The sequence below is a fragment of the Zerene cesonia genome, chromosome 10 (assembly GCF_012273895.1).
Source record: "Zerene cesonia ecotype Mississippi chromosome 10, Zerene_cesonia_1.1, whole genome shotgun sequence".
In the NCBI taxonomy this organism is placed as follows: Eukaryota; Metazoa; Arthropoda; class Insecta; order Lepidoptera; family Pieridae; genus Zerene; species Zerene cesonia.
This window is the reverse complement of record NC_052111.1, coordinates 6,706,273-6,719,911: the sequence shown is the minus strand read 5'-3', so window position 1 is coordinate 6,719,911 and position 13,639 is coordinate 6,706,273.

Genomic DNA, 13,639 nt, shown 5'->3' with positions numbered 1-13,639 from the left:
AAAGTAATAAATGTTATTTGCAGTTAACAATTTTCTTTTTTCTTTATTACAATATTTATGGCAAGACTAGGTAGTCATTGTTTTAAATATTTGAGTATTTATTTGAAATTAAATAAACATCCGTGAATAAATAATTCATTAAGTAACATTTCCAATTAGAATAGATACCTAAATATTATAAAAAATAATTTACAGATTTACAGATTCAAGAAATATTAAACCATAATTGAGATTACATCATATCAGTGCGTCTAATCACTTTGACAGATGAATAACAATGATACAACATATCTACTAATGTGATAATTCGCTACTACACACAAAAAGTGCAGGAAAAGCATCTTAGTATTCACTTCAGATAAGGAAGCGTTAATTTTCGGTTGCATTCGACATCCAACCTTGTGCCTGCTACAAAACGATCCACATTCATTTGACTAAACGATAAGACTTGTCACGTATTAACATAAGAGGCACTTGTAATAAGAGTCACGAGTTATTGCGTAACATCAGGAGGTACTAACAATCTAGTAGAGTTCACGTGGAATGTTTAAATGTATAACTCTTAGTAGTTTCTTAGGTGTTCCAAAGTTCATAAATCTTTAATTCATTTACCCACTTTATTAATACTCTAATGGTGCATTTACACATTCGTGCTTGCCATTTGCGAACTGCCCGAAACATTCGTTTAAGTGTCTTCAGGAACCACTGGTCACACGTTCGCAAGTCGTTCAGTAAGTTTGTTTGACCGAAGAAACACTCTTAACGCGATTATGCTTATTCGAGTGGCGATTACACTTTTTACATAGATATTTGTGTTCGCAACTCGCCTCGCTATTCACACGAATTCGTAAATGCAACATAATTTTAGTCCCAGCAATTAATATGTTAATATTAAGAATAATACACCAAATACACAAGACATTTGTTTTTCGCTAAAAATAATTAGCAATACTGGCAATGCCATTATCTACTGCTAAAATTACCTGTTTACCCCAAAAAACTGAGGTGGAAACGTTATTTAAATAACTAAAACATAGTAGGTACATTTATGTGTTAAATAGTTTTTTTACTTCCAACCGGCATGTAATTTTAACAAGATATTCATAATTAGGTTAAATATATAAATAAAGTTTAATTCAAAAAATATTAATTATGTATTAACTAAAGTCTCTCGTGTATTTTATTTTTACTCAAAGTCCCTTTAATTATATTTCTGACCGTAGAATTACCTAATTTACATATAATGAATGTGTTACGAATGGTAAACTTTTTGATTCGGTTGTGTGTTACACATTTTTATTAAACTAAATAATGTGTACATCACTTTTTGAATAAAAAGGAATTTGATTCGCTTATTGTTCTTTGTTGCGCTGATTTTTTTTTTTCATTAAATGGATCGTAGCTATATACATAGGTATATATAGTAGTATTATGTATATATAGTTACTTATCAAATTATATATGTGTAATATAATCATATACCTAGATATTTTTACGTGAATGAATCGATATTTTTTTTAAAGATGTACTTGGTTAGGTATTATACTGGGAACTATAGCATATTGCGACCCTGAAATTGTAAAGTTATCAACACGCGTTATTCGATAGGTTTCCTAAAACATTCACTGCGATTTTGCAAAGATTATCTTAACATTTCGATTAGATTACATAGGCTGATTGGTTTTAGATTAAGTTATAATTTTTGTTTATTACTTCTATGGCAATTTTCATTAGATTTTGCTTCTGGGCCTCTTACTATATTTATATTCGTTATTATTGCGTACTGTTTTTCACATGTTCAATCTTAAAACTGTCCCTTCAAGGGACAGAGTTCAATTTAATCAAATTTTTACAAACAAATACTTGTAACACTATTTATATAATCTTAAATTAGCTTTTCTTACAAGATTTAAACAGATTATTATGGTACTCTCAAGAATTTATTATACGCCTGCTTTTAGCTAACTGTTAGGTGATAAAAATATGTGATTTACAAAACAAAGAACGTAAGCTATTCTTAGTCACGAAACTCCTACAAAACCTAGCGTTCTATTTAACTTCTAAGTACTTCTTCCATGTAATCGTTCTTTTTTATTTATTTTGTGTGTGAAACGAATATTTTGTACCCGTTTGTATATCTGTCTTCCACGCATCACCTACTTTCACGTTTATAATATTAGTAGGGAGTTTAACTTGTTAGGCATAACAGGTTGATGGTTGTTGAACATAAAGGTTGATATAATTAAAAATTACGTATTCTTTGCTGGTCTAAACTAATAAACTAAGTCAAGTTAGTTTTTTGTTCATGTAAATCTCTGCAATCCTACAAGATACCTCTATCCAAATCCATCATAGTATTCGAATTAATATTATTTAAGGTGTACACCGTACACGAATAATGTTTTGCGAATGGTGACGCACGCAAATTGTGATAGATGTATATTGTACAGTGGCTCCGAAATCTTCCGCACACGTCTCCTTGCGATACACTGTGATGGATGAGCTGTTATCAGCGCTGATAACCTTCGTTCTCCCGCCTCCTCCGAGTGCAATGATAGTGCTACAATAACAAATATGAACCTTTAATTCTTGTGTAGTTTTATTGTTATTAATGCGATGGGACCTCTGATTCATTTAAAGTCCTACTTAATATCATAAATGCGAAAGTTTGTGAGGATGGATGTATGTTTGTTTCTCTTTCACGTGAAAACCACTGCATGAATTTTGATGATACATGGCAGTGATCTAGCTTCTATTCAAGAATAACACATGAATTCGCCCGCTGATGAACGATCGTCGGGCGCAGTTCAGTGAAAAACATATTGTCAAAAGAGTTGATGTTTTGAACCATTTATTTCAGTGTTCATCATTATATTAAAACAATTTGTACTAATGAAAATTCTAAATAATTGCTTCAAATATCATAAACTACCCTATCTCCATATTTATAGTATATCATGTACTGAATATTACATTTTGAATACTACATATATCGTGTAGTATTCAAGACCATAAAAATTACACAAAATATTTTGGCGTACACGAGCGTCACTTGCTACGTGTTCGCGAATTGTAATATTTGTTTAGTGCGATAGTGATAATATCATAAGCTTACACGTGGTTGATAAATAATTATATAATTTTTACACAACAACGGACAATGGATGTGTGCGTTACAATATGGTTTATCTTTGTGAAATTCGTCGCACGAAAGATTAAAAATTAATGAAGATATGTAATTGTTTGAATGTTATTGATGGGTGTTTGATTTAGTTGTTGATTCGATCGAAATCTATATATATTAATATTGTAAATATGTAAGGTTTGCGAATTTGTTTGTAATGTTGTAGTGGGTAAATCTCTGAATCTACTTAAACGATAAAAAAATGGTTTACAATAGATAACTACGTTATCTGTGAGTGGCATGGAAACATAGGCTATAATATAGCCCACCTTTTTTTAGGGAATACACTATTTTATTGTCAAAAACACCGAGAACGCGTCGAATGGTTCTTTACCTGAAATTTCCAGGTTCATGCGGACGAAACCACGCGGGTAAACTAGTATTATAATGAACGATAAGGTACATTTTGATAATAGAGAATAGCCATAGCATTACCTGCCTATTATTTAATATCATTACGAATATATTTCGCTGATAAACTGAATATAATTGTAATTTTACAAACCTTGATAACGATGTCTGATAACCTGATTATAAATAATGTACAAGAAAACAATATTTTAATGCCCACGCTTATAATTTGTTTGTTATGAAAATAGCGTTCGACATTTAACCTGACATCAGCTAGATACCTTCACAGGTCACGATCGACTTTCTTAATTAGTTTATAGGTCCTGTATAGGAAGCACAATTAAATTTTTAATATGTATGTATACTTATTTGTACTGTAATAGAAATAATTATTGAAATTATAAGCTCAGTTATATTAAAGTTCTTACTTACTAGCTTTTTACTCGCGGCTTCGAATGCATGATCAAAGCAAAGCAAATCTGTTCAGTGGTTTAGGCGTGAAGAAGAGACTGACAGAGGGATAAAGATACTTTCATATTTTTAATATTATGTAAGTAGGGAAGCCGCGACTGGAAACATAATAATGGTCGATATATGTATAACTGTTATATATAAAATAGCTATTTTAGATTCCAAATGTAGGTAAGTCGCTCTTAAAAGCATTTTTATTTTCGGCCAAATCGCATTGGGAAGCAATAAATTTGTAAAAGCATTTTATACCGTAACTGCCATAGTCTGTCCACGATTTCAATAATTAATTTAATAATTTAGCATAATGATCTACAAGAGCTGTATCAGTTGTTTTAGTTAATCAAAAAACACAATTTAATGATAAATAATTTGTCATTATTGTATTAAACAAAGATCAAATAAATTAAATCATTTGCAGAGAACATGTAAGAAAGAAATTTAATCTTGGCGATCCTAATCGGGATAATAAGGTAAACTTTTGTAATTATTGCATTTTCACCGAACCTTGATAACAGTACGAAGTTTGAATTAAATCTTTCCGTTTGAAGTGTGCCCAAATCGAGTTTAAACGAGTTAGTTACATAAATACATAACATACACACATACACACATGATTATACTACAAGCGTATTAAAAAGCCACACACCAGGAGGTTTCTAAGTAATAATAACATCAAACATCTGTTTTAAATTTTTAATCGAACATCATACATATAGTCGTACAAACATTGTTTTCTCTATTCATTACTGAACCTGACTTGTTATCGCTTCAGCGACTAATGACAGAGGCAATGCATATCAAATATTGACTGTTCTACTATCGTATTACGTCACCCAGTGACATTTCGAACATTCCGACCGTTGATTCGATTATACAGATATTATTTAATTCACGCAATTATAATTTTTATATCTGCCACCGAGATTATCTATGGATTTCTAGACGTTTTGAAATGTATTTCTTATAAGACGTCAAATTCATAAAAATGTTATTTGAGTTTGGTGTAAATTGATGAAATGGCCTATCAAGGTATGCTAATGTTTTAATAAACAAATTATTCAAATTGATTGATTTTTAACAAAACTGTCTGTATTAAACAAATATTATTTATTTTTATATCTAACAATAAGTAGGCACATGTAAAATAAAGATGTGTTAATGATAACTCTGGAAACTGCATGAAGGCTTCCAATAGTTTGTGATTAGGATAATTATTAAAAAACAAACTTACCCGGCCGAAATCGGGGCGACTAGACAACCTCATATATGTTGTTCTTTATTTAATACTAGGACAATGTTATAGCAATAAAGTGCAAATAATATTAACAATTAAGTACTAGGGTGGCAGAAATTTCCAAAGGTGTAATGCAACAACAAATATTGACACGCTGATAACGCGACCCCGTATTATCTTAGTACTGCAGCGTACCTGTCAAGGTTTTATGCTAATAACTTTCATTGTTGTATCTAAGCTTATGTCAATTGTATTTTATGTCAAGTAACTATAATTTACGATACGCAGTTAATATCATGAATAAAACAATTATTGATCGAAATACAACTATTTTGTACACGTTATTGTACTATTTAATTGTATATATATATAATCAGGAATTGTAATGAACCAATTACTTGATAAAAAGCATTTAAATTAGGTATGACGTATTTATTGTTCTTAGTAATATGGGTGAATACTAAATACAGTATATTTATAAACGTATTTATATTTAAACACAAATATGTACTCATTATTTTTTTTTTTTGTTACAACAAGGTATATTTAATTTCATTATTTCAACAAGCGTAAAAACAAACTACTAGAAAGTTCTATAACATCGGCTCAAAATTCAGGTGAACGCGGGTGCTGATGAATGAAACGTCTCGGCTAGTTTCGGCTCGCAGTCGTTCGGATCAAGGTTGTGGGGTGGCCTCATTTCCACGGGGATCGATGGGTGCCTCACCCCGAATTTTCAACTAGCACCTACCACGCTTTCCGTGCGTTTTCAATGTCAACGGATTCATGCACGACTTTGGTCTATATTGTCGGCTTCCGTGACAATTGATTATTACGAAAGCCCGGTTCAACCGTTTCTGTGCCGTGATTTAATGCTTTTTTGTGGACTGTTTATTGTCGGATAGGATTCGGTTGATTTGGCAGAGTCATCTTGAGATGTTATGTAAGTTTTAACAAATGGTACCGTCGATTCGTACAACAAATATTTTACTTGTATTAAGAATAGTTTGTGATCTTATTTACGGATTTAATACAGACGGTATTTTGAAAAGAAAATTGTGTAGTCGTTAACAATTAGTCCAAATATAATTTCAAACATTACAAATTATTCATTTACAATTGATAATTAGTAAAAACAAGTGTGCAAATTGATGTAACAAAAACTTAAAAAAAAAAGCCCAAGAGGAACTACAATTTAAAATTAATTGCAGTCATACTGTAATCTATAATTATTTTAAACAAAAAACTACACCGTTCCAAATTGTCAGATCCAGGCCAAATTTAAATTGGACCACACTGAGGCACCACCTTCATATAAAAAAACGTCTTATGAACGTCGGTTTAAAATGATATAAACAACTTTAAAAACACATCAACAAACGAAACGTTACAGTAAACTACATTTTCCTAATGAACACTACATCAGTAATAGGGGTCAAGGGCTCCCTGTAGCACCCCACAAAACAACTGAACATGTGACGTTGCAAAAACTACGTTGATAAGTAAATGTCACGATAACTATGGACTTCCTCGTTCGGTCGTGGAGCGTGTTGCGAAATCGAGCGCATTGTCTGGGCTGTACCACTTCCTCACCTCTGACCTTGACTGACGCAGGCTTACGGTGCAGCCAACACTCGGCTGTAGGATCACCGCAATTCGTGTGTTTTTGGGATACATGGGAAACGCGGGTAGCGCTCGAAGATAGCACTGTTATTTAAGGGTTTGAAAAGCTGGAGTTGCTAAGCTCTGACCTTGACTGATGCAGGTTCACAGTGCAGCCAACACTCGGCTGTAAGGTGACCGCAATTCTTGTGTTTTTGGGATACAAGTAATGTGAAAAAAGAATATGTAGCGCTCGATGAAAGCACTGTTCCTCAAGTCCATGATTACCTGGACTTCCTTACCTCACCTAAATCGACGGGGGCTTATGGCGCAGCCAACACTCCTATTCCTGTGTTTTGGTATTTAGTATCAAGTAGCACTAGTAGTGAATATGATATCCTTATTTACTTTTTACTAAATTTGACTGACGCTGAGCAAAACTCAAGTGTAGAAGGATCCTAATACTTAAATTTTTATTGACCGTTTTTGTGAGTATGTAAATGTAGCAGTATAGTACTGTTTTGCCTTCCTTCATAGACGCACGCTTGTAGCGCAAATAAACTCAAGTGTAGGCTGACCTTAATAGGCACATATATATTTTATTCACACAACGTGTAATAAAGTATCGCTCACACATAACACCGTTCCTCAAGTTTTCAGATATCTGGATTTACTTCCTCACATCTAACCTTGACTGACGTGGGCTCATAGTGCAGTGAACAATCAGGTGTAGGGTGACCTTAATTTATGAAATTTTCGGACGTTTATAATGGATACACGTAGTTGTATGACTCACTAGTACTGTAACTTAAATTTTCACATATCTAAATTACTTAGGCATCTCATGCTTGAACATGACAAAATAGGGACTGCAGTACCTACAACGATAGCAAAGCACATAAGAATTCAATTGTCAATTAATGTGTGGGTATTGGTCATTGGCTCTATTTTTTAAGTGATAAAATATAAAAATAAAAATACAAATTAAAAATCTTCTCTCCGCAATAATGTAGTCTATTATATTAAGGTAAAAGTGAAGACAATTTTCCTTTTGTCATGTTGACGAAATAAATAATTATAACCTTACCATTCCTAGACCTTCTTGGTCAATAATTGCTTTTAAAGGAAACTGCAGCATATTCTATCTAATAGAGAAAAGGAGAATTCTTAATTTAAACTCTGTAGTTTAAATTAAGAATTCTCCTCAAATGCATGGATAAGGCATGTATTTTTTTATTCGTTCGTTGCTTGTCCGTTAGTCTCTGACTTGGAATATTATGAACTGAAACATTCATTGTTATAGGCAAATAATACTATGTAAATATTTTAAAATTCACCTAAGTAATATTAAAACCACGCCTTATTTTGCTGTCATCTAAATGTGATGCTAAATTATTTTGCGTTCCATTACCTATGCACAATTTATACACTAGCTGATCGCCACGGCTTCTCCCGTGGTACATCCATGCTAATCAGTGAATATAGCCAATGTCAAAAGTTGCAGCTTTGCAGCAGCAGGTGGAAGAATTTTTGAAATCGGTGAAGTAGTTTTTGTGTGAAAACATTACAAACATACAAAAATACCAAAGTTGCCTCTTTATAATGTAATGTAGATACACAGGTAAGCCAGTAAATTTCAAAAACCATTAAAAATAAAGGAAACAATAAAATGCACGATTTTAATTAGTACGAGCAATTTATCAAACTATGCAATAAATATTGTTTCATACACCAAAAAATGTCTCTTACATTAAATATTATATACCTACCGTGTTAAATTAAACAATTTTGAAGTGATTTACCAGTAAATTTTTAAAGCTTATGAAAAGAATGTTTATATGTAAAGCTTATAATTAATTGAGATTGTATGTAGGTAAGTTGTCTTGAATACAGCCGATGACAGGAACTCTCAGCGAAAATAATAAATCTACCTACTTTACTTATATTGTGCAATATATTAATTTCACGAATTCAAAACTTAAAGTAATATAATCATCCTAGATCATAGATACATTTGTATTTGTAAATAGTCATTTATTTACTTCGAATAGCTATAATTTGAAATAATGAAACAGAGTACAAAGGATTTCACGTTGTCCTAAAGGATGAGGCAAGACCTGAAATCTAGGCTGATGATGATGTTTACTATGTGACATTTGATTGTTCTTTGTGTGAAGACTTGATATATTTAAAAAAGCTCACCACTGACGTTTTTATCGTTTCTTTATTGCAATTTGATATAAAAGCATTATTTATAAATTATTTTTAAATTCACATGTCATTTAAATTTCGAACAATCGTTATAAAGATTCGTTGCAACTGGCCGTTCAGGAAAAAATAATGCTCTGTCTACACAATACTTTGCACGCATACGATGCGAGTACAATACGCGGCGACATAACAATAAGCTGGCGCCAACGTTCGCTGCAGATTAATGTTAATCATTTTCGTTAATTGGAATGGACTCGGGCAGTTGGCTGACACTTGAATTTGGAACGACTAAATTATAAAATATCAACCAATTCCCTTGGTTGTTTTAATCGCAATTTTCTGAGATAATTTTAATGGATTGTTTATTTTATTGTGCCCATATCGTCAACACCGCATGAGCAGCGTGTAATATATGACAAATATTTAATGATTTGGACATTTGCCGTGTCCTTTTGCCCACGCTGCGTAAGGACAGCGGATTAAATGAAAGCCATAAACTGCTTATACTACTTATATTTTTTTCCAAAAAGTTTTCGAAATAAAAATTTTAATGTAAAGTAAATCGATGCCTTATCTTATCTTTAGTAATAAAGTTAATTAAGCTCACTTGTAATGTTTGTTTTTTGAAGTTAAAAAACATGTTGGGTAACTCAACGTTAAAACTTAAAAATTCAATGCAATTCATAATTTTGTAGTATTTCACTATTCAGTGATATAGATTAATTATTTGCTTATAGGTCTCTATGTAAACAAATTATTTTTTGGCGCATATCATATCGGTTGGTATGGCTAACATGATATTAGGTATATTAAATATATTAATTAGTAATTAATTATAACGTATTCCACAAAATATGAAATATTATTTCGCACCAATGCTATGCAGCAATGACACGATATCAACATATATTTAAGTTTATTTCCTTCCCGTTTACATAGAATAACATGAATTACTGACGTTTAAATATTATCATACAAAATTATTATACATCTAAATTCTGCACAATTTTTTATCGTGTAACATCACATTAATTCAAGGACCTAACTAACATTGCTAAAAATTCGAACACGGTTCTTTATTCAAATTCATTGGGTCAATATGCCTCATAAAACTTGTTATAATTTTGTGAATAAATTAGAATAATAACAACACACACTAAAAACAACAAACAAACAATATCACAATATAAAAATGCATGACAGTATCATGGATAATAATAAATATGTCAATCGCTTCCCAATATTATTTCCGATAAGTATAAAAAATTCCCGCCTCAGCGTTTATAACACTATTCCATTATCGAGAATTACAGCAAATAAGTGCAAATTATGACTCATTTAACAACGGCCAAGTAAAACCTAGGAACTATTGGCGAAACAATTATCGTGCACATCTTTATTCCTTTCATTTGAAGTACGTGCGAGCGGGACACAAGAAATAATTTGCTCAAGTTTACAATGTATAATAGGATAAGTGCTCTGGCTTCTAGTTCATGATATCAAATTTGTGTAATAGGTGTTATTACGTAAGTTCTTCGTAGGAGAAGGGCGCCAAGACACCGAGCTATTGGATATTGATTTATTTGACTACTTAATAAAATTACGGGAAAAAGTAAAGCTGCTTTGATTTCACTCACTTATGTTTTCGATGTCATTAAAGCCAATCATTATCTGTTAGATTTATATCTGCAATAATAATATTGAGCTGATGCGTTTGATTGAACGCGATATTATTAGGAACGACTCGACAGATTACCCATACATACATACGTGATGCCCGAGTGCTCAAGGCATAATATGTACCACGGGCCAAGCCGGGGAGGACCGTTAGTATACGTATAATGATAACGAAAATGTTCTTCGTGCAATGTCCTACTTCACGTGGTTACATGTGGTATTAATTTAACAATTAAATACATGAAGAATTTAATTAAATTATCCTCACCAATTTTCTTTACATTTTAATGTTGTTGACACAATCGTATGCGTATTATCAATGCGTATTAATATATCAGACAACTGTAATATTAAAATATTATCTTGTTTGAGTTTGTACAAATAATTATGTGTATTTAACATTTTAAGATACAAATCGCAGACAAGATGACCTTAGTGAGACTTCTAATAGAAAATTTGATTTTAGCGTTGTCTAGAATTGCGGAAATATAGTAAAGTGTTTTTTATACGTAACTTCACGGCCAATGTCGACTCCGCGACCTTGTTTAGCGGAGCACGTCTCGTCCGAATAGTTACATAACACATCGATTAGTTTGCTAATGAATAACTCGATTACAATCGATTATCTGAGTCGTCACTCGGGTTTAAAGGTTATCTAGGAAACGGCTGCGTTGATTAGTGTTTTCTTTTTGTTTTTAAAATAAAATTAATGAAATTATCGTTTCGGCTCGTATAAAAATACGTTTATTTGTTTTTAATTAAACACGTACAATACATAAGTTTTGTGCTATTCATAATCTACATTTGTACCTATGAAATAGTATGAGTAGTATTATTACGAAAATCAAAGAAATCAACATTATAGATAAGCGTGTTTATGCAAGTGTTAGTAAACACGACCACAGATAACCCAAGTACAGATACCCAACGAATGTCAATCGACAAGACCCAATAACTGCAACAAGTCAACGACACATAACATGAGTAACATTAGTATTATCAAGCAAGCGTCATTGGTCGCTGGCGTCCGAGTATTTTTAGCCTAGGCCACACTAAAAATAGTTCACTGTACAACGGTTATTACTGAATTAATATTTCTAAAAATGGATCGTCTACGCGCGAATGATAACGCGACCGAGACCGATAGTAGTATGACGTGTCGCGGCCATCTTGTGCGGTTTGTCTTTCTTTTTTGTTGACGGTTTTTCTTGTTTCCAGCCAGATGTGTAATGAATTATAGTTATCATTTGTAGTTATTGTACTTATAAGCGAAGAATTCCAGCAACCATGTAGATTATAAGTTAGAGATTGTTCTTTTAAATGGGCAATAATTCCATTGTATGCTATTTTTTCAGTTTTATATAATATATTGATGCCTCAATTAATTTTATTTTTTGCAATGGGAAATCTGTTATTAGTCATAAAATAAACTATTACATTTTTAGGTTATAATACATTGAGATTTTTAGTTCGTTTAATTATGAAATACATCAGCTCTCTTATGTTTTTGTATTGATTTAGGCTGTAAAAGCATATGCGATTATGTATAAATTAGTAGCAAGATTTTATTATTGTTATATGCTGAGTTAACAACATAATAAAAAAATGGAGCAATTGACTAGTAAGAAAAATAAGTGATTAAATGGAGTTAATCCACATTGCTTGCTACGGTCATAGCATAGAGTTCATTTTGGCGTAAACGTCCATACACCCATGCGATAACCTGTGTCATCAATCGTTTTTCCACATAAACTGCTAAACGGGTCACTTGCCTGAAATGATCTCTACACACGCATCCATTTTATTTGCAATGCCATATTAAATACCGGAGAAAGAAATTTTAAAGGATTTACAAAATACTAAAAGATAAAAGAGTTTATTTATCCGAACTATATTTCATAATAAAACGTTGGCAAGCGGAATACAATATTGGTGTATCTTATTTTATCTAGATATATTAAATTAATACCGACAGGATAGATACTACAATCTCGTACAAGAGTAATGAAAGGACAGGTATTTTGTGCGCAAAAGTGTGAGTGATTGATAAATATTATACGGTCAGTATATCAGTAGAGCTATATGCAGATAGGTGACTATCATACAATAATAGAATAATATTTTCTTGTGTTTGATTTTACGCGAGTATTATACATTTAGAAATTAAAAACATTTTAACGGATTTTACTGTCACAGTCTCCCCGTGACCACGCTCGCTGTAAAGTGTTCGAAACGTCGGGTTGATAATATAATGAATAAATCGCGTTTAAAATACGTTAAAAAGTTTTTAACTTCTAAATAGCAGAATAAATTACCAACTTTGAAGTGGGATTCCAAATGTGAAAAATAATGTAATATATGTATCTAATTGTTATTGTGCCAGCAAAGTCTAAGATAGTAGATAGATACCACCTATAAGTATCTGCCTAATTACTTCACACATAGTATCTACTGTTCAAATAAATTTTACACATGGTGCCTTGGCTAGCACCGAGCTCAGATAGTTGAGTGGTTGCCGCTTATAATAACTATAGCGAGTAACGGTTTCAAGTGCATATTTTTGGTTTAGAAGTCAGTTAATACAGACGAACAAAATAGGTCCTATAGGTAAGCTTTGTCCTCTCTACATTTTCTAAATATTCTATATATGTATAGCTATAGTTGAATTATTTAGTTATTTCGTACCATTCCGAGTTTCCAGCCTTGTAGAACGATCTAGAATAAGGAAACAATGGATTAGGGATGTTTTATTGTTAATATATGTTAATAACTTCCGAGTTATCTTTTTTCCTGTAAACGCTAGTTTTTATTCAAACGTCGTTCTATTTACTATTCTATTCACTCTGTAATTAATGTTTATTTTTTTTTGTTTCAGGTAAGCAGTGGAGAAAACGTGTTATTTATAAAGA